This window comes from Strongylocentrotus purpuratus, unplaced genomic scaffold (genome assembly GCF_000002235.5).
Source record: "Strongylocentrotus purpuratus isolate Spur 01 unplaced genomic scaffold, Spur_5.0 spur5_scaffold_6, whole genome shotgun sequence".
Lineage (NCBI taxonomy): Eukaryota > Metazoa > Echinodermata > Echinoidea > Camarodonta > Strongylocentrotidae > Strongylocentrotus > Strongylocentrotus purpuratus.
In genome coordinates this window covers 5,843,575-5,867,011 of record NW_022145612.1, presented here as the reverse complement: position 1 = coordinate 5,867,011, position 23,437 = coordinate 5,843,575, and positions in this window count along the sequence as shown.

Below are 23,437 nucleotides of genomic sequence, written 5' to 3'. Positions count from 1 at the left end.
AAATGGCGCGTATAGCATCTACCCATATCTCAATCATTCCTTGGTATTTGTTGACAGAGTTCTGGCATGGGTGCCATGCATTACCCCAAAATGCCTTCCAAAGTTTCAGAAAAAATGTCTAGGCTGGTCTACTATTATCCTTGCCCCTTCCTTATTGTTTATTTCTCACTCTCTCCCTCTCCTTGCTCTCTATCTCTTTTCTCTCTCCTTGCTCTCTATCTTCTTTTTCTCTCCTCGCTCTCTATCTTCTTTCTCTCTCCTTGCTCTCTATCTTCTTTCTCTCTCTCTTTGCTCTCTATCTCTTTTCTCTCTCCTTGCTCTCTATCTTCTTTTTCTCTCCTCGCTCTCTATCTTCTTTTTCTCTCCTTGCTCTCTATCTTCTTTTTCTCTCCTCGCTCTCTATCTTCTTTCTCTCTCCTCGATCACCTTCTCTCCTCACTCTCTCCCTGTCTCTTTTTCTTTTATTCTCTTTTACTGTCTTCCCCATTCTTCGCTACCTCAAACATAGTTTTACACCCTCTTTTTTTTTTCTTCTCTCTCTCTCTCTCTCTCTCTCTCTCTCCCTGTCTCTGTCTTCTATTTTCTTTTACTGTCTTCCGCCTTTCTTCCCTACCTCATACTTACTTTTACACCCTCTCTCTAGCTGTCCTCTCTCCTCATTCTCTCTCCCTGTCGCTTTGACTTCTATCCCTCTCTTCTCACTCTCTCTCCCTCTCTCTCTCTCTCTCTCTCTCTTCTATTTCCTTTTACTGTCTTCCCCTTTCTTCTCTACCTCGTACATATTAGTACACCCTATCTTCTCTCTCTGTCCCCTCTCTCTAGCTGTTCTCTAGTTGTTCTCTCTCTCTCTCTCTCTCTGTTCATTCTCTCTCTCTCTCTTTCTTCACTCTCTGTTCCCGTCTTCTCTTTATAATAATAATAGAGAATATTTATATAGCGCATGGCTATGACTGTCTTCCTCCTTTCTTTACTTTCTATCTTAACTTCCCTATGTATAATTCTTGAGTTTTTAAACCACATAATATATTAAAACACAAATATTCCATGTTTTTAGGCTTATGAAAACATTATGCTCCCCTTTGTAATCAACATACCCAAGTTGGGTAGCTTATAATTAAAATGTTATAATTAATGTAACATTAAAATCTATTTCATGCTAAAGAGTAGCTTGTTTTCTGTCTGATGATACCATATTCATAATTTCCTTACCACGGATAACTGAGCACCAGGGTTTTGAAGAAAAAAAATTGCTGTCAAAATCACCTTGTCTGGGCAGATGTACTGAATGTGGGTCATGCCATTTAACTGTTGTATGGTTCTAGGACACCTACCCCCTGGACATTCACCCCCGGATAACCATCACCCATCAACTACCCCCTGGACAACTACCCCCTAGGGCAACCACCCTCTAGGACGACTACCCCAAGGACAACTACCCCCGAAAAACTACCCCAGACAACTACCCCCTAGGATAACTACCCCCTAGGACAATTCCCCCCGGACAACTACCCCAGACAACTACCCCCTAGGACAAGTACCCCCAGGACAACTCCCCCGGACAACTACTCCTAGGATAGTTGTCCGGGGGTAATTGTTCGAGATGATGGTTGTCGTAGGGGGTAGTTGTGTGAGGGTTGTTGTCCGGGGGTAGTTGTCTGGGGGTATTTGTCCTAGTGGGTAGTGGTCCTAGGGGGTAGTTGTCCTAGGGGGTAGTTGTCTGGGGGTAGTTGTCCGGGGGTTGTCATCCTAGAGGGTGGTTGCTCTAGGGGATAGTAGTACTAGGGGGTAGTTGTCCATAGGTTGTGTAAGGTGTGTAAGGTTAGTGTCTCGAACAGCACAAGGAAACTTAGAGAGTAACTTGTTACTGACCTCAAAGATTGAGTAAATACAAGAATATAAACATTGTTGATAAATTACCAAAGTTATTGACAGTATACTTTAATGAAAATGATATCCAAGACTATGTGATCATAACTCAGACAATTTCATAAATTGTGCTTGTAAATTAGCATTTCCTTAAGTCCGAATTGACATTTTCACCTTTTCTTTTTAAATTCACAAAATCAATGAAAATATGTCAGTAAATGTTTTGAGACTCAAATAACAGTGCATAAGGGCCTTTGATCTACATTAGCTGCTACAGCCCGAACGTGGTAGGCCTACAATATGATTTTAACCATTTGTTTTTAAATGGCAGCTGCTCAGTCATGCGTGGTAGCAGAGTTATGAATAAGGTGTCATTAAATAGGATATTACTTATTCGTTAAAATGATATATAATTTAAGGCCACACAGCGTATTAGTCTTAAATGGGAATCTACCAAAGTTGGGTATAATTTTGGATACACACTGTGGAGTTGGTCCTATGCTGGATGGAGTTGGTTCAAGAATGGATGCATTGGGAAATTAGTTCGAGGCTGGGTGGAGTCGATAGCTTGAATGAGAAAGATTGTCTTTGACTGCTTTATTTTTTCTGAATTAATTTGACATAATATCAATCTTTTAGACGTAACCTAGCCATCCTAGCGCTGCATATTAATATTTGAATATATGAATATTTGCGTTGGTACGGTGTGGTGGAGATCAAAATTAAATCGGTTAAGGTTAAGTTTTAAAAAAAGACGCGCCCCGGACACCATAATTCCTAGATACACACTGCTGATAACGATTATATATTGTAACCAAAGTTATAAAACGTTTAGGTCATTTATACTGTAGGAATTAAACTAAATTTTTTTGTGAACATAAAATAGAAAATATCTGAAATTTGTAATCTTTAGAGAATACAAGCAATAATTATTTAATGAAAACTGAAGTGACATGAACCTATTTACCACCTTCGTTAATAGGCAAATACGTATAACCAACACCATATTGATGCCTGACTCTCCGACTGTTTTATCTCTTCTGAATGAATTTGACATAATAACAATAGAAACATATTTTGAACTCATGTATAGTTCCATATAACCTTTTGGTAATAGGCTGGTATAATGCTTGGGCAATTTTAATACATGCCCTGGATATCATAATTCCTAGGTACGCACCGCTGATAATGAGTATATACTTTGTAACCAAACTAATATAATGTTTAGGTAATTTATAATGTAGAAAATAAACATAGTCATTTTGTGAACTTGAAACAAAAAATATTTCAAATTGTGTAATCTTTAGAGAATACAAGCAATAATTAATTAATGAAAACTAAAGTGACATAAACCTACCACCTTTGCTTAGAGGCAAATATATATAACCGACATTATTAATGCATTGCTAAAACAAAAATAAACGTTCCCCGTCTAAATTCAGCGTCTACGTCAAGCACGGACCGAATCTATCAAAATTAACGTTACAATAATTGTGCCATGGTTATAGCTAACAATAACCCCCACCCCCAAATAATCACGACCATTCCAAGCGTTATACGAGTCATACTACATGATTAATGATAATAGTATTACAAAACAACAGTCGTCACACAGTCGTAACAACAGCAACAACAAATCAAGGAAACGAAAAAAGGTAATAATAAAAAACTTGGTTGGAAGCTAAGACCCAGGCTGTGACTCGATGTCGAACAGAATGATAAAAATAATTCACTCTGATCATGGACCTGGCTCTGCCTCTGGCTCTGATGTAATGGGGCCCATGTTGTCAGGACATGTAATGATGCCCATGTTGTCAGGAAATGAAACGACGTCTGCGCTGTTGCAGACGTTGCCTGTACAACAACTTGTGTATCTCTCATACAGGTAACCGTCATTGAGATTCGGCAACAGCATCGCCTCATCATCGCACGTGACATTGACGGGAAGGCATCCGCGGACGATCGCGAAGGTGTGGAGCTCCCTAGTTTGTAAGTTCGCACGGTTCCTCACCGAAAGCTGTAAGATGAAAAAAAAAATGATGCAACATGCACTTGCGACTACTTCTTCTTGTACTAATCCAGTGGTGGATCCAGGGTGGGCGCACAGAGGGCACGTGCCCCCCCCCCCCGGCCAAAAAAAAATTGAAATCAGCCCTAAATTCGTCAAAAATGTACTGGCAAACAGGGACGTGCCCCCCCCCCCCCCCCCCCCCCCCCCCCACTGAGCGAATTTGTGGCCGGCACGATTTTCAAATATTCGGGAGCAAAAAAAAAAAAAAATGTGCTCTTACTTCCGCGATACAGAAACGTACGCTTACAATTCTGTGTTTTCGGTTTAGGCAAAACTAAATTAGTACTTCTAAGGGCATAGTTTGTAGTCTTAACAATAAACTTCTCTTTCAAATATACAGGTGCCAAATCGTGAAATATTTAATACATCAAAAAATAACTGTGCCTAATTTGTTTATTTTCTAAAATTTCCCAATTCAAAATATCATGAATTTCACTAATTGGTTTATGTTCAGATGATTTAAATTAAAGAATAATTCTACCAGCCCTGTTCTGTAATTTTTTTAACATGTCTACTTGGGCAGGCGCGGATCCAGGATTTCTTAGGGGGGGGGGCCCAAATTTGAAATTTTGCGAGCCAAATATTGGTACGTAATGGTGACCAACAGTGACGTAATGCGGGGGGGGGTCGGTGCAGGGAGGGGCGAGTTTCCCCCTCCCTCCTCCGCGAAACGCGGAAGCTTTGACGTTTCATTAAAGTATTAAAGAAAGAAGACGATTCGTTGTACCGTTCTCGAAAAAAACTCTCGTCTGAATTAAGTTTTTCACCTCCCGCGCGAAGCGCGGAAAATTTTTTACGATTTATTTAACTATTAGAGAAAAAAGACGGTTCGTTGTAGAGTTTTCGACTTTTAATCCTCGTCTGAATTCAGGTTCCCCCCCCCCTCTGCGCGAAGCGCGGAAGCTTTTAAGTTTCTTTCAAACATTAGAGAAAGAAGTCGATTCGTTGTACCGTTTTCGAAAATAATCCTCGTCTGAATTTAGATTTTCCCCCTCCCGCGCGAAGCGCGGAAGCTTTTACGATTCATTAAATCATTAGAGAAAGAAGACGATTCGTTGTACCGTTCTCGACTCTTAATCCTTGTCTAAATTCAGTCCCCCCCCCCCCCCCTCCCCCTCCTGCGCGAAGCGCGGAAGCTTTGACGTTTCATTCAAATATCAAAAAAGAAGAGGATTCGTTGTACTATTATCGAAAATAATCCTTGTCTGAATTTAGATTTTTCCCCTGCCGCGCGAAGCGCGGAAGCTTTTACGTTTCATTAAATCATTCGAGAAACAAGTCGATTCGTTGTACCGTTTTCGAAAATAATCCTCGTCTGAATTTAGATTTTCCCCCTCCCGCGCGATGCGCGGAAGCTTTTACGATTCATTAAATCATTAGAGAAAGAAGACGATTCGTTGTACCGTTCTCGACTCTTAATCCTTGTCTAAATTCAGTCCCCCCCCCCCTCCCCCTCCTGCGCGAAGCGCGGAAGCTTTGACGTTTCATTCAAATATCAAAAAAAGAAGAGGATTCGTTGTACTATTATCGAAAATAATCCTTGTCTGAATTTAGATTTTTCCCCTCCCGCGCGAAGCGCGGAAGCTTTTACGTTTCATTAAATCATTCGAGAAACAAGACGATTCGTTGTACAGTTCTTGACTCTTAATCCTCGTCTGAATTTAGTTTTCCTCCTTCCGCGCGAAGCGTGGAAGCTTTTACGATTCATTAAATCATAAGAGAAAGAAGACGATTCGTTGTTCCGTTCTCGACTCTTAATCCTTGTCTAAATTCAGTCCCCCCCCCCTCCCCCTCCTGCGCGATGCGCGGAAGCTTTGACGTTTCATTAAAATATTAAAAAAAGAAGAGGATTCGTTGTACCATTATCGAAAATAATCCTTGTCTGAATTTAGATTTTTCCCCTACCGCGCGAAGCGCGGAAGCTTTTACGTTTCATTAAATCATTCGAGAAACAAGACGATTCGTTGTACAGTTCTCGACTCTTAATCCTCGTCTGAATTCAGTTTTTCCCCTTCCGCGCGAAGCGTGAAAGCTTTTACGATTCATTAAATCATTACAGAAAGAAGACGATTCGTTGTACCGTTCTCGACTCTTAATCCTTGTCTAAATTCAGTCCCCTCCCCCTCCCCCTCCTGCGCGAAGCGCGGAAGCTTTGACGTTTCATCAAAATATTTAAAAAAAAGACTGTTCGTTGTACCGTTCTCGACTCTTATTCCTTGTCTGAATTCAGGTCCCCCCTCCCGCGGAAGCTTTTAATTTTCATTAAATCATTAGAGAAAGAAGACGATTCGTTGTACCGTTCTCGAAAATAATCCACATAGGAATTTAGTTCCCCCTCTATCCCGCGCGAAGCGCGGAAGCTTTTGTTTCATTAATTCATTAAAGATTCGTATTATAGTTCTCGCCTTTGAATCCTCGTTTGAATTCAGGTTCCCCCCGCCCTCCCGCGCGCAAAGCGCGGAAGCTTTGACGTTTCATAAGATTAAGAGAGAAAGAAGACGATTTGCTGTACCGTTCTTCCTACGCCCCCCCCCCCCCCTGGCTACGTGCCTGCGGTCCGATAAACACATTTTGATACCTTGTCCGACCCCGCAAGCTCAGGGGTTTAAGGCAATAACTTACGGTCAGATAAGCATTCAGGGGCCCGCCTTAAGGCCCCTGGTGGCTTCGAGACGGCGCAGCCGGCCCCGGAAGCTCAGGGGTTTTAGGCGTTTAACTAAGGTCCGATGAGCATTTTTTTGTATACCTTATTATTTTGTGACACTTGCAGGAAACTATTGGCGTGGGGTACAGTGGACAGAGCCCCCCAAAATCAGGGGTTTTAGGCATTAAATTACCTTCAGATAAGCATCTATGGGCCCCCGTAGGGCCCTATAGGTGGAGTCCATGGGGGCAGAGCCCCCGGAAGATTAGGGGTTTTAGGCATTTAATCCAGTTCAGATGAGCATATTTTGATGCCTCATTATTTTTTAACACGGGCAGTTAACTATTCTCTCTCTCTTGCTCTCATTCTATTTTATTTCTCTTTAATATACTTTTTCCAAAAAAAGTGTAGGGGGGGGGGGGGCTCGAGGCTCCCGATCCCTGCCGTACCTCGGGCCCTGACATGTAGGAATATCAAGAATTATATTTCTTGCCTGGCTGTAAATCTAGGAATTTGTCATTTTCCAACACATACAAACGTATAATTTACTAAAAAGTGAGGAAAAATCTCGGAAATTAAGTAATTTCAGCATTATTTGTAATCCACCGTTGTGGAATTAGAAAGAAACCACGTTTGAATTTGATTTCCCCCAAGCCCCCCCCCCCCTATCCGTACGCCAGTATCTCCTCTTTTCCTTTTTTCTTTCCCTTTCCTTCCTTCTCTCTTATTTTTTTTATTAGGGGGGGGGGGGGTCAACAGCCTGGGAGGCAAGGCTCTTTCGCCCCCCCCCGATCTCCTTCTTTTCTTTTGTCTTCCTCTTTTTTCTTTCCCTTTCTCTCCTCTTTCCCTTTCCCTTCTTTTCCTTTCTTCTCTCTCTCTTTTTTTTTTTTTTTTTTTTTTTTTGCGGGGGGGGGGGGGGGGGGCCAAGGCCCGCTCGGCCCCCCCCCTGGATCCGCGCCTGTACTTGGGACTAAGTGCCCGAATGCCATAACACGTCACGTCACCATAATAAAAGTGTGGCATAATTGCGGCATTATTATATACGGCATTTTAACCCAGTCTCATTGACATAGTTACGCAACCTTCCTAAGAAACTAATCATTTTTCCAACCTTTTTACATAATTCATCAGTGTGTACCAGGCGCGTACGCAGGATTTTTTCAAGGGGGGGGGTTTTAACATTTATAAATCGGGCCGAAAATTTCGCAACGACTCAGCCAGCCGCTGAATAAGCGGGGGGGGGGGGGGGGGGGGGGGGTAAGAGGTCACCTTTTTTTTTTTTTTTTGGTCCCAAAAAAATTGCAACGACTCAGCCGACCGCTGAATAAGCGGAGGGGGGTAAGAGGACACATTTTTTTTTTTTTTTTGGTCTCGAAATTTGAAAATTTGACATTTTGCTCCGTTGGGGGGGGGGGGTAAGGTCAGCTTTTTTAGGTCAACCATGGGAATTATTATTATTATTTATTTTTTTTTAATAAAAAAACAAAAAACAAAAAACAAAAAAAAAACAAAAAACAAAAGGGGGGGGGGGGTTTTAGAGAAATTTAGGGGGGGGGGGGGGTTTACACACACAAAATTACCAAAGGGGGGGTTTAACCCCCCAAACACCCCCCTGTGTACGCGCCTGGTGTGTACATTCCATTTTAATTCACAATCAATACAAATACCTAGATATTTAAATTTGTCAACTTAAGCAATAACATTATCATTAATTTGTAAGATCAACCTACTGTGTCTGTTCAACATTAGTGCCTAACAACATAATAATAATCTTAGTACAATTTATTTTCAACTTATTACAATTCATCCAAGAATATAAGTTATGCAATTCAATATTCAAAACATTTTTCAATATTACAAGGGTCTTTATCTGAATAATATATTACGGTGTCATCTGCATAAAGGTGAACCCGAACATTTTTCAAAACAAGAGGTCATATCATTAATAAATATAAGAAATAGAATGGGGCGAGAATAGATCTCTGGGGTCAGTACCCCGTGTGTAAGGGGTAGTTCTGACGACAGCGTATTATTAATCGAAGTTATGTTATGTTATTATGCCTTCTGTTAAGTCCGACTAAAAGTAATGCTCGTACATCCTACAATTCCTGTTAATAGACGGCTTTTCTTCGTCGGTTTGTTCTATTATATTCAAATTATATATATTTATGTAGCAAGCCTTCCGGTAAGCATTAAATACCAGTGTGTTTTCTTACTTTGGAGAAACAACAAATCGATATTTAAAACAAAAAAATCACTTACGTAACATTGGGTTACACCAGGGTCACATGTTTCGTTGTTTTGCCAAGTTTTGGTGCAGTAGTCCACGCCACCCACTCCTGCACAATTAGAACACGTGTTGCATGTGAGGTCAGATGTCCCTGTTAAGAATTAAACAAACAAAAAAACTCATAATAATAATCATAATAAAAGTTTCATTTATATTGAACACGTATATCCCAGGGGATGCTCTAGGCGATGCTGAGCTAGCGCTTTGAAGGTCTCTGGACGATGTGTCCGCTCTCTAAGTTTACACTATTTTAATTATTACAAAGTATAAAATACCCTGACTTTAGACCAGCTGACCTATAAAGATGCTAAAAGTATTCAAAGATTGATTCTTACCGGGTATCAATTTAATACACCAGGGTGGAGAGTTGCAAATGTCGATTAATGTCTTGCCAAAAGACATTAGTGCCGAGACGGGACTCGAATCCCCGGCCCCCCCCCCCCCCACTCAGGGTTATTTAGGGTACGCATATGCTTGGTCCCTCTTTTTGAAAGCACCCCCTATCTGAGGACTGCCAACATTTCCGAACCCCCCTTTCGCCGGCTTTTCGCGGGCTTTTCCTGCCTTGGAGACCCCCTAAATCATGAAAAATGCTTTATGTACCCCCTAAATTCGGAGTAATTTCTCAGGAGTCCAAAGAGATGAGAGAAAAAAAGAAAAAAACACCCCTTTTTAAAGAAATCTCCAGGTGAAAAGTTAATACACCCCTTTTTTTGTACAATTCTCGGGCCGGACTTTGTCGCACGAAAAGTACCCCTTTACCGGACATTTTGGTAACACGCATGGGGTCCGTCCGTTCTCGGAGTGGGGGGGGGGGGGGGGGGGGGGGTCGGGGCGAATCACGATTCATATGATCAGGGAGTACAGATGGACTAATAATGAGAGTCTTTCTTTGATCACACCATAAGCACCACCACCTGATAATGTGTATGTTGATGAGGACATTCACTTGACGCGACAATGTGGATTATGTAATCATGCACCCACAGCGATGAGCACAGATGAAGAGATTGATATTTTCTGTGAACAAATAGAAGCAGTCAAATCACAATGTAAATCAAGTGAAATTGTAATTGCCATGGTTGACATGAATGCCAAGGTGGGAAGAGGCCAGTGGCATACACAGGATTTTTTCATGGGGGAGGGTGGGGGGGGGGTAACATTCTTAAATCGGGCTGAAAACTTCGCAACGACTCAGCCAGCCGCTGAATAAGCTGGGGGGGGGGGGGGTGGGGGTATTAAAGAGCACAATTTTTTTGTTTTGCCCCGAAATTTGAAAATTTGACCGATCGACATTTCGTTCCGTTGGGGGTGGGGGGGGGGGGGGTAAGGTAAGGTAAGGTCACCCTTTTAGGTCACCCATTAGCATAATATTTTGGAATAAAAAGCGCTCACAATCCCGGCGCCATTTTCAAATTTTCGGGGTAAAATTTTTTTTTTTTTAAATTGTGCTCACTACTGGATCCGCTCGTGGGGGGCAGTGTAATTCGAATATCAAGGTTTAGTATTAAGTATCAAAGTTCCTATTGAGCCAATCAAATGCAGCGATATGATGGCAGGGTTAGGTTAAAAAAAGACGCGCCCCGGCCTTGTCTACTCGTATGTACCCTCCTTGTTCGAGAGAGCTCATCTCATCTGCCGTTTTCTCAGCATGCTGATCCTACATTTGAAATAATGACTTACAAATAGTTAATCTGTAAATTATGTAATAGGCAATACATAATTTCTTTTAATGGTGTAAATAAAATGCAACATTAACAGTCTCCACTTTTTGAAGAACCAGACTATCTTAAAAAACTAAAACTTTGCTTCCCCGGCCCCGCTCCTTTATTGCCACCATTTTTTTTAAACACTTAAAATTGCCCTTCCCGCAAATTAACATTTCCTGGTTATTCAAATAACCCTTGTATTTGAATAACCTGGAATGTCTTTTGCCTTTGCAAACTTAAAAAATTGAGGCACGTTTTCAAATATCAACAATTCTAAGGAGTGCTCGATCGTAACAGGGTAGATCTAAGATTACCAGAAAGGAAGGAGCAATATTTCCCATGACACTTGGTCTAAACATAAAACAGCGATACTACTTCTGGTTGAAGAATAGCTATTTCGTGGCATTTGTATAGCTGTTCTTCCAACTCAGTGCTCATCAAGGATCCATCTTCGAAATTAAATTATTTCTGACTTTACAAGGTATGCCAAGACGTTGTGTATCCGGACAGGTTGTGCATCCGGGTAGTTGATTTAAAACAGTGAGTTGAAGAAGTTTACATGCAAAATTCCCCCATCTTTTAGAGTGGTGAAGTGTGACGTCATCAAAAAATCTATTTTTTTAGATTTCTCAATTTTTTCTTCATTTTCAGAAAGAGCGTCAAAAATAAATGAATAGATTTACTATAGGAACTCAGTGTTATATAACATTAAGAGCCAGAGCGCTATAACACTGAGTTCCTATAGGACATCTATTTATTCAAATGGTCATATCTCAGCCAATACTTAACAGATTCCATTGGTTTTCGACATTCGGTCATTATTTTTGATGCTCTTTTGGAAAATGAAAAACTAAATTCTAAAAATAGATTTTTATGATGTCACAGCTTCGGTACTCCGGGTGAAATCCGACAGCAAACGTGACAGATTTACTTTTGTTAAGACTGTGTCCGGATACACAAACCCCGCCCTAACTAATATGGCTTCCACATCATACTTTGCAGTTGCATGTAATGGTATAAATACCAAATCTAAAAGGGCAGTTTCCGCTAAAGATGAACAAAATATAACTTGAAAGTGAGGGCACCTTTTCAGAATTGAAAAATGGCCACTATTAAAATATTTTTAAAAAACGTGGAAGATTGTTCCTTATTCCCCTCCCCCTTGTGAGCGCCGCCTCTGCTATATTTATGATACTACAAACACTACATTCACTGGCGTACTGATGAGGAGGGGGGGGGGGCTTGGGGGTAGTAGACCCCCCGAATAAAATTCAAATGTGGTTTATTTCTTATTCGATACCAAGGATTTACAAATGTTTCTGAAATGACATGATTTTCCGTTTTTTCCCATCTAATTTTTGCCCATTATGCCAGAGGAGGCACTCCCGGTGGTGGGGGGGGGGATGGGGGCACTGTGCCACCAACTTGTTCAGGTACCCACAAAAGCCCCTTTTACATAGGACTAGTAGTGCCCCTTTTCTTTTCTGATAACCGTCCCTTTTCTCTTTTTTCATCTCTGGTGAGTACGTCTTTTCAGGTGCGAGAATTCCACTTTTCACCTCTGATAAGTGCCCCTTTTATTTTGACACGTGCCCCTTTTCATTTCTAATAAATTTACTTCGGATAAGTGCCCCTTTTTCCTTTTTTATATGAGCCCCTCTCCCTTTTCAAAATGACCCCTTTAACATGTGATAAATGCCCTTCTCCTCTAAAAGATTTGCCATTTCTATTCTCACAAATGCCTCTTTTCATTTTGTTGAGTATTTCCTTTCAGGTGCAAGAAGTGCCATTTTCACCTCTGAAGGCTCTGATAATTTCCCGTTTTACTTTGACACGAGCACCTTTTCTTTTCTAATAATTGTCCTTTACCTTTTGATAAGCGCTACTTTTCCTCTCTCCATAATATGCACTCCTAATTCAAGGCGACTTAGAGCCCCTTTTTCTTTAATTTTCCCTAGAGATCACTTGCTACGCTCGCTCGCATTTATAGATGTTATAATTTTGTTCCTTATAAAAGAACTTTTCAGTCTTTCTTCATTAGATTGTGCTTAATACTTATCAGGTTTTTTTTTGTCTTCTGTATAAGATGTAATTTTTTGCACTGGTACCTCACAAATCTCAACATTTTTGCTCGCTCGAAAATTAATATTCAGACCATCACACCTAGCCGCAAAGTATGTTGCTTAATAAATATTAAGCAGTATCTTGTACCACGTAAAGAAAGAAAAAAAATATTGATATTATCCCTGGTAGTGAATCACAATCGTGACGATGTCTAAAAATGGTGTAGGTTTTGTTGATGCTTCCCTTTGTAGGTGCCCCCTTATTTTCTCCAGAAAGTGCCCCTTTAAGGTTGGTGCCCCCTCCTTTTTTGGAAGACGCTCCGCCGCCCCTGCATTATGCTACTTGGTGGTGATAAGGATTTTGTTCTGACCCCCAAAGTTTTTGCTCATTACGCCACTGACCCCATTACAATCCACATGAAAAGTCACGATGTTTTTGAGCGACGGAATGTTTTCATAATTTGGGTACCTTTCATGTACCCGAAGATTTTAATACGTAAAGATGGAAACATCCCGTCTCCCAGACATGTTAAGCAGAAGCGATGACTAGACGGAAATGTATGAATAATTCCATTGTTAACTGTATATTGATGGCTTCACCCGAGCTCCACACATGCGTGATAGAACGGTGACCCCTACTAAGGGTTATTGCAAGTCATGAAACTCGACGCATAAAGTTTTCACGACCAGACGAAGTGCAGGCCCTACCACATCGCATATTTTCTTCCAAAATATGACGGCGTGTCGTGAATTTCAGCGCATATTTTGTCGCAAATATTCACGATATCGCAAACTTCGTCATTAAATTGGCTACAAATTAGGTTAGTTTAAAGTCATATGGGTCACTGACAGACTGGTCATTGCTAATTAACATGTGCAAGGAGGAAGCAACACACACAAAACCTGCATCCAGTTTGTTTTTGACGAGGCTGTGTAACAAGAGCTCAACAAATGAACTACCTTTTGGTTAGTATTTGTGAAAACTATGTAGGGTAGGTCTCGGATGGATTATTTTGGTGTAGCAGGGGTCTTGAAAGTCCGACTGAACACAGGCTAATTATAGTGGGAAAAGTTTGACCCCTAGCAAAAATACCCAAATTCTTTTTTGTTATCTTCTTTATAATAAAAAATGCAACATAATATAGGAACTCAGGAAAAGTTAACAATGATGACAAGAATACTTCGTGTTTGAATTTCAAGCGAATTATGTCTTCTTCGAGATCAGTAGCAAACAAATTATAAAAGCAATCTTTATTAGACAGAATTCCGAAAGATAATGACTTGTTCACTTATACAATTGGAGACTGAGACGAAGCAGCCACGGCACAAGCAACTAAGAAAATGACCAAACCAGGCTTCATGGTTTTCTTTCTCGGAGCACTTTTGAAACATGAAATTTATAAAAATAAGTTTTAAAGCTAGAGGGTCGATATTTATAGGTGTTGATGGTGCGGCCTTTTTGAAAAGACGGGCCCTTCTATTTGATCAGTATTCAGAAAGATATGTCGAGGGCATTTTATCTGTTGTTTGGTTACGCCCCCGACACGTCCATGTTTCATTGATTCTCCAATGAGAATCATTGTGAAAATGTACTCTCAACCAATCATGTTTCATGTTTGATCTCGCGCACTGGCGTACCTATGGGGGGGCAGGGGGGGGGCAGAGTGCCCCCCTGACGGGCTCCAGGGGAAAAAAGAAAAAGGGGAAAGAAAAGAAAAGAAAGGAAAGGAAAGAAAAAAGAAAAAAGGAAAAGGGAAGAAAAAAGGAAAGAAAGAGAAAAAAGGAAAAAAAGGAAAAGGAAAGAAAAAAGGAAGAAGAAGAGAAAAGGAAGAAAAAGGGAAAAGAAAAGGAAAGGAAAAACAATGGGGAAATTTAAAAAAAAAAGACCATGGCCGTACGCACCAGGGGGGGGGGGGGGCAGTTGACCCCAGATATTTTGAAAACGTACAGTTTTTTTCCTGAAAATGTAGTGTAGGCCTATACCAAATCCTTCAATTCTACTTTTGAAAATGCAAAAGTACCCTCATGACTAGTTTGGTCGCTCGAACTCCCTTCACTCCTTTTGCTTTTGAGATTCTTCGAAAACTTTTAACGCATCTTTCCCCCTCCCCCACCAGAAATTAATATTCCGTATACGGTCCTGAAAAATTAAGACAAATGAAAATAGGAAAATATAAGTGATATAACAAATTCGAAACTCTTCGCTGGCGCGAACTGCTTGCTAGCCTATTTTGTATTAAATGTTTTCACTTGCTCGTCCCCCTGAAAAAAGAAAAGGATTAGCATTGCCTAGAATACAATTGTGCCTGCCCCGACGGGCCCCGACCTGCAACCATGGCAACAATAACACACAATGTATGTACCAAATGTTACTAAAAGAGACTAATTCATTTTTCTCGCTCGCTACACTCGCTCGCGAATAAAATGAATAGACATTGCTTTGGAAACAATTGTGCCTACCCTTGACCTGCAACAATACAAAAAGGAATTGAATCGCGTTGAACGCGATTGCGTCCATCCTGACCTGCACCAATAAAAACAAGTTTATTTATTAATTTCTATTAAAACAGAACTATTTTTTGGTTGCTCGCTATGCTCGCTCGCCAAAATGGAATTAACACCGCTAACGTGCCCGCCCCAACCTGCAACAAACAGTTAATAATTATGTACCAAACGTTATTCAAAGAAGTTTTAGTGTGCTCGTGCTCGCCAAAACGGAATTAACATCACCTTAGACATGATTGTGTAAGCCCTGCCCTGCAACAAAAAAAATCTGAAATTTATGAACAAACTATCATTACAAAAATTTTGCTCGCTCGCTACGCTCGCTCGCCAAAAATAAAAATAACACCTTTTTTAATAATCACGTCCCTGACATGGAACAATGAACCCAAGTTTATGTACCATATTTTCCCTATAAAAGAGAAGTGATTTTTTTTCGCTCGCTCGCTACGCTCGCTCGCCAAAATAGAAATAACACCGCTTTTAATAATCACGTCCCTGACATGGAACAATGAACCCAAGTTTATGTACCATATTTTCCCTATAAAAGAGAAGTGATTTTTTTTTCGCTCGCTCGCCAAAATAGAAATAACACCGCTTTTAATAATCACGTCCCTGACATGGAACAATGAACCCAAGTTTTATGTACCATATTTTTCCTATAAAAGAGAAGTGATTTTTTCGCTCGCTAGCTCGTGGAATTATGTGCCCACCACTAACCTGCTACAATATCATTAAAAAGAGAAATGTAGGGGGTTGCCTGCCCGCCAAAATGGGATTGACATTGCCTTAAATACGATTTGGCCCGTCCCCGACCTGCAACAATGAAACAAATTTTATATAGCAATTCATTGAGAGAAAGATGTATTTTCGCTCGCTAGCTAAAATGGGTATAAAATTAGCCTAAACACAATATTGTTCCCGCGCCCTGCATGGGACAATTGAACCAAGTTAGTGGCAATTATTAAAAAAGAAGTGATTTTTTTCTTGCTCGCTAGGCTCGTTTGCAAAAAAAAAAAAAATGAAATTAACGTCGCTAACAAGTGAATGTTCCCACCCCCAACTTGCAACAATACCAGTTTATAAACCAAACGTTAGATTTTTTTTTGCTCGCTCGCTCGCCAGAAGTGAAAATTAGCATCGCCTTTTTTGTTTGTTTCGGTCGCTTGCCCCCCCTGACGGAGTACCCCAGGTACGCCACTGATCTCGCGTACTATACAGCTATGTGAACTATAGCACAGCTAGACGCACGTAGCTTTCATGCTAGAGACTATCACGAAATTATAAATTGTTATATGATTAGAGTCTAAACGATAAATACTCCTCTTCTAATATGCTACTACTACTACTACTACTACTACTACTACTACTACTACTATACTACTACTACTACTACTACTACTACTACTACTACTACTACTACTACTACTATACTACTACTACTACTACTACTACTACTACTACTACTACTACTACTATAGCACTACTACTACTACTACTATTATTATTACTACTACTACTACTACTACTACTACTTCTATAGTACTACTACTACAACTAATATAGTACTACTACTACTACTACTACTACTACTACTACTATACTACTACTACTACTACTATAGCACTACTACTACTACTACTATAGCACTACTACTACTACTACTAATATTATTACTACTACTACTACTACTACTACTACTACTACGTTTCATTAAATTATTAGAGAAAGAAGACGATTCGTTGTACCATTCTCGACTCTTAATCCCTGTCTGAATTCAGTTTCCTCCCGCCCGCGTGATGCGCGGAAGCTTTGACCTTTCATTAGTTATTAGAGAAAGAAGACGATTTGTTGTACCATTCTCGTCTCTTAATCCTTGCCTGAATTGAGTCCCCCCCCCCCCCTCCCCTCCTCCCGCGCGTAGCGCGTAAACTTTTGACGCTTCATTCAATTATTAGAGAAAGAATACGATTTGTTGTACCATTCTCGTCTCTTAATCCTTGCCTGAATTGAGTTCCCCCCCCCCTCCTCCCGCGCGTAGCGCATAAACTTTTGATGTTTCATGAAATTATTAGAGAAAGAAGAAGATTTGTTGTACCATTCTCGACTCGTTAATCCTTGTCTTAATCCTTGTCTGAATTCAGTTTCCCGCGCGAAGCGCGGAATCTTTGACCTTTCATTAATTATTAGAGAAAGAAGGCGATTTGTTGTACCATTCTCGACTCGTATTCCTTGTCTGAATTCAGTCCCCCCCCCCCTCCTCCTCCCGCGCGTAGCGCGTAAACTTTTGACGCTTCATTCATTTATTAGAGAAAGTAGACGATTCGTTGTACCATTCTTGACTCTTAATCCTTGTCTGAATTCAGTTTCCTCCCGCCCGCGTGAAGCGCGGTAGCTTTGACCTTTCATTACTTATTAGAGAAAGAAGACGATTTGTTGTACTATTCTTGACTCTCATTACTTGAATGAATTCATCCCCCCTCCCGCGCGAAGCACGGAAGCTTTGGCCTTTCATAGTTTAATGAAATTATTAGAGAAAGAAGATGATTCGTTGTTCCATTCTCTACTCTTAATCCTTGTCTGAATTCAGTTTCCCCCCTCCCTTCTCCGCAAAGCGCCGATGCTTTGACGTTTCATTCAATTATTCGAGAAAGAAGACGATTCGTTGTACCGTTCTCGACTCTTAATCCTTGCCTGAATTCAGTTTCCTCCCCCCCCCCTCCCGCGCGAAGCGCGGAAGCTTTGACGTTTAATAAAATTATTAGAGAAAGAAGACGATTCGTTGTCTTAATCCCTGTCTGAATTCAGTTTCCTCCCGCCCGCGTGATGCGCGGAAGCTTTGACTTTTCATTAATTATTAGAGAAAGAAGACGATTTGTTGTTCCATTCTCGTCTCTTAATCCTTGTTTGAATTCAGTTTTCCCCCTCCTCCCGCGCATAGCGCGTAAACTTTTGACGCTTCATTAAATTATGAGAGAAAGAAGACGATTCGTTGTACCTTTCTCGACTCTTAATCCTTATTTGAATTCAGCTTCCCTCCTCCCGCACGAAGCGCGGAAGCTTTGACGTTTCATTAAATTATTAGAGACAGAAGACGACTCGTACCATTCTCGACTCTCAATCCTTGTCTGAATTCAGTTCCTCCCCCCCCCCCTCCCGAGTGAAGCGCGGAAGTTTTGACATTTCATTAAATTATTAGAGACAGAAGGCGATTTGTTGTACCGTTCTCGACTTGTCAGAATTTTCAAAAATGTTTCTTTGTCTGCTTCTTTTTCGTCCTATGTCCTTCATTTATGTCCTAACTGCCTCTACCGCCCCTGGCTAAGCGCCTGCTTTAAAGGGAAAACGAAACAACCGTGATAGTGATAGCACACAATTAGGTTAGTAGAAATTAAATTACACCAACCATGGATAAATCACGGCCGGGAGCGTCATATCATAGTTTTGTGTTATCGGGCGAGGGCCGGGGCCTAGCGACCAAGCGAGATTTTGCAATGTTGAATGCTGAAATTATGCATTCTAGAAAATCCTTAGGCCCAACATGTACGTTCTTTCCGCTATATTTCTAAATTTCCTGGGGGATGTGTCCCCCTATCGGGCCCAGGATCGCCGCCCCTGTCCATGATTACTACCAACATGAGTTCAAATACATGCACAAGCGAGTTGGTATGAGCTGAATCCAAATGAAGGGCAACATAAGGGTTGTGAAGCGGCCCTACCGTTAATTTAAAATGTGACTGTTGAGTATATAGCTTCTATTTAAAAGACATACACAATATTGTTCCCTTTTCAAATTTCTCACTAAAGAGTGATGACCTTTGTATCGCAGGTGCTCTTTTTAACGTTTAACTTTGCATCCGCAGCTCGAGATTGTATGTGGCCGGCCTGCCCGGCCTTCTCTGTTCAATAACGTTTGCCAAGCCTTCTGGAATGACCCCAAATCTCCCGATTATAGTTTTCCCTTATTCGTCGTTACTGTCACTTAGCACCATTTCCTTGTCATTCCCCCTTTCTCACCCGACTTTTCTCCCCCCCCCCCCCCCCCCCACAAACTCAGTGTTATGTAGGGTACGCGCATGTATGTTCCCTCTCTTTGAAAGCACCCATCTATCTCCGGTGTGTAAAGTCAGTACGGGCCGGATTTTTGTGTGATCACGGACGTCACTCCCAAGAAAGTGAAAATAGAGTGAAAATTCACTCTTTTTTTTAAAGAGAGTAAGCAGGTAACCTTAGGTTCTTGATTATGTGCACGGCAATCAAACCTTTCTGATTTTCATAATAATTAAAACACCATATGGAATAGAATCGTTAACAGGTAACCTTAGGTTCTTGATTATGTGCATGACAATCAAACCTTTCTGATTATCATAATAATTAAAATACCATATGGAATAGAATCATAAACAAGTAACCTTAGTTTCTTGATTATGTGCAAAACGATAAAAACTTCATCAAGGTGGACTTCCCCTCCCTGTATTCAATAATGAGCAGAAAAGTATAATCTCTTCATTTTTCCATTAGACCATTTTTCTTCAACATGTCTCAGCAACAATTTGTTTATATTCTCTCAGCAAAATAAACCAACATTTCAAATATAATATATAGCCTAGAACCCCTGAGCTTCTGGGGGCTTCGCCCGCTGGACCTCACGCCATTCAGTGTCCTGCCAGTGTCACAAAAAAGTTATAAAAATATGTTCATCTGACCGTAATCAAATGCCTGAAACCCCTGAGATTCCGGGGGCTGACAAGGTATCAAAATATGCTTTACTATATATATATATATATATATATATATATATTAGTGTGTAAAACACCCCGTCTCATTCGAGTACTTTGTTTTCACTGACTTTAAGGGACTCACGGAACCACCGGAAGAAGAGCAATTGGCTTAACATGAAGAACTAACATCAAACTGCAACAAACTGATTTGTATAAATGGGAATAAGCGGAAAGGCTGCTATCTAATTTTCCCGTCTGAATGGGTTCTCTTCTTTACGTATAAGTGCCCTTCAAAGCTTATTTTGATCCCTCCCCTGTTGTTTTCTAGAACTTCCATGATGACCTAGTACATTGTATAATGCTTTACTTGCAGATGGTTTAATAATAATAATAAAAATAATAATAGTGGCTACTTGTATAGCACACAGGTCCACCTTTCGGTGCTCATGGCGCTTAGAGAAAAGGACATGTAACAGACATAAGAAGGAAAAACAACAATAAACCGAAGAAAAAAAAATTCGAAATTCTCCTACACACGATAATGATGAATTAAAATATTACAATATTTACAACGAAAGAAACAAATAAGTTTTCAGTTTTCAGTTTTCAGTTTTCAGTTGTTTTTGTTGCATGTGCTTGCTTGCAGTGAGGTCATTTCAGGTCTTACATATTGATGAGCTGTTTGAAATTAACTAGGAGGTATGCGCGTATGGGGGAATGTGGCTTGCTGCTCTACTTTTTTTAAAAAAACTTCCCACGACATGTAATGAGTGTTTAGTGTACATTATATGGGACGTTCAGTGATAGATAGAAAGTTATTTCAGTATATTCGAAATGACTTTTAGGTAACTCCTTTTTCCTCCCACATCATCGAAATTCATTCATTACATTTCATCTACATTATTTCATGAAATGCATTCAGAAAATGAAAAAGAAAAAAACAACGAAAATAACCCGTGAAAAAAAATTATTGTCGGCGAAGCATTTGTATTTTATAGGACACTTTTTGGGCGGAGCAAATGTCACCGGAGCAAGTGTCACCGGAGCAAGTGTCGCTTCATGCGGAGCAAATGTCGTCGGAGCAAATGTCACCGGAGCAAGTGTCGCTTCATGCGGAGCAAATGTAGGAGTCGGCGGAGCATCTGTCTGCGGAGCAATTGTCGACGGAGCAAATGTCGTCGGAGCAAATGTCACCGGAGCAAGTGTCGCTTCATGCGGAGCAATTGTCGGAGGAGCAATTGTCGGCAGAGCAAATGTCGGCGGAGCAACTGTCGTTCGAGGAGCATTTGTCACCGGAGCATTTATCGCTTCATGCGGAGCAATTGGCGGCGGAGCAATAATTGTCGGCGAAGCAATTGTCGGCGGAGCAATTGTCGGCGGAGCATCTGTCGGCGGAGCAATTGTCGGCGGAGAAAGTGTCGGCGGAGCATTTGACGTCGGAGCAAATGTCGCGGAGCAAATGTCGCGGACCAATTATCGCGTTTTGCGGAGTAAATGTCGGCGAAGCAATCGTCGGTGGAGCATGTGTCATGGAACCGTAAAATGTAAATGAATTTGCAATAAATACATGATTTTATATTCAAATTTTAATGCAATGTAGCATCTAGTGAAGTTTAACTGTCTGTGATAATTGAGTCATTCCCCCCCCCCTTTCCAGTCCCGACTCTCACCTTTTAAAATCCTCTTCTTGCACTAGATTAATCATCTCTCTCTCTCTTTCTCTCCCTTTCTCCCTCTACCTCCCCTTCTCTCTCTCTCTCTCTTTCACTCTTCCAGTCTTATTCTTTTTTACGTTTTCTTTTACTCGGAGGAAACTGTAAATTGGTTCAAATAAATTGATTTTTCTTTAGTTTCCTGGATGGACAGTATAGAGAGATTTCTTTTTCCAAAAAGTAACCTTTACACTCAGATTCAAGGCAACAAGGGAAAAAAGTTTCTACTATATCTATAGCCTTTACAAACAAATGAAAGATATCAATCACCTTGTATAATAAAACATGGTTAATCCAATCCAGATGTCCAGTTTACTTTTCCTTGGCTTGATTTCTTTCTCCAGATTTTCTTTTAATTACTATATCTCATTTTAAATGATACTTTGACTTGTTAAGAACTATATTCTCAACTATTTCCCCATCTCTTTCAGTTCCATTCTTGGTGAAAAAAATAAACATAAAAATGCTGATATGGTAATCATGTGTTTTATAAGGTTCCATAATCTTTCTGACAAGAGTACCAACTTATGGTGAAGAGTACCAACTTATGGTGGAAAGTACATTGCATGGGAATTCAATGGTTTATCCTCCATTCAAAACTAAGTAAAATGGCAAAAGAAAAAGTGTACATAATTTCTGCAAAGATTTACACCAACATACAGTCTCTTGAATATTACATGAATTCGTCGCTGTTTTCACGAAGTGACGGTAGTGAAAAAAAATTGCATTCACTTTGCGTTACGATTTTCTTCACTACCGTCACTTCGTGAAAACAGGGACGAATTATGACATGACATTTTAAGAAATACAGTATTAATAATATGTGCAAAATTATTTTCCATTATTTGCTGAGCAATTGCTTTGAATGGATTGGGTAACTTTGCCTCAGATTCTTAAAAAAAATCATGGATTTAGCTCATGCTGCAATCATAATTATAAACCTTTAGGTCATACATGAATCCAATGGCTTTTAGAAGCCAATCGCCTGTTTGCTTATCAAGATATCTATGATTGGAATTAAAAAATTCAGAATTTGTTTTCCTAATGGTTTTTATAACACTACAGTCTAAAAGGGAAAATGAGTATGGTAAAACCGGTCATTCAAGATTTTAACTTTTTTTAGACATTTTATGATCATTTTGAAGCGCAATTTTGTTAGGGCTTCAATATTACACCATATCACAGACATTGATATCACGTAGGGCCATGCATTTCAGATTTAACATTGTTAAATGATGCCTTTAAAGGAGCTACACAAAGAAAATTTACTAACAACTGATAATTAGAACAAATTACATATGGATAGAAAGATTTTCTCTTGAAAAACACGAATAATTTGCTGAGAAATCATATAGATATCATGGAAAGGCGTAAAATGCAATTTTTCAAGACCCTTCTTAAACCCCCAAGCGCCCCCGAACGTAAGCCAAACACACGAGCGTAGCGAGCTCTGAATAGTGACGTCACACCCTGGACAAACAGCTCGGTACCGGCCGCATACCGGAGTCGCGCGTGTATTAGTTTGCAGCTAGACAGCCGTGTCCAGGGTGTGACGTCACAATAGTGACGTCATACGAAGGACTGCTGAAGGCAGTAAATCTGGATCTCAAAACTAACATTTTTGAAAGTTGATTTCTGCGGGCCCCAAACATATTTTGAAGAGGAAATTTGTTGTATTTGATCATTAAGGCTTCCCCTTCGCAATGATATGAATTTTGCATCAATTCAATACACTTTTGCTTCTTGGTGTGACTCCTTTAAACATTTTTTTCATGATGAAAGTGGGATTCCCTTGAAATGGGATGATATAAAGTTAATCTGGAACAATTACCAATTCACGTGCAACATCCAATGCAGCA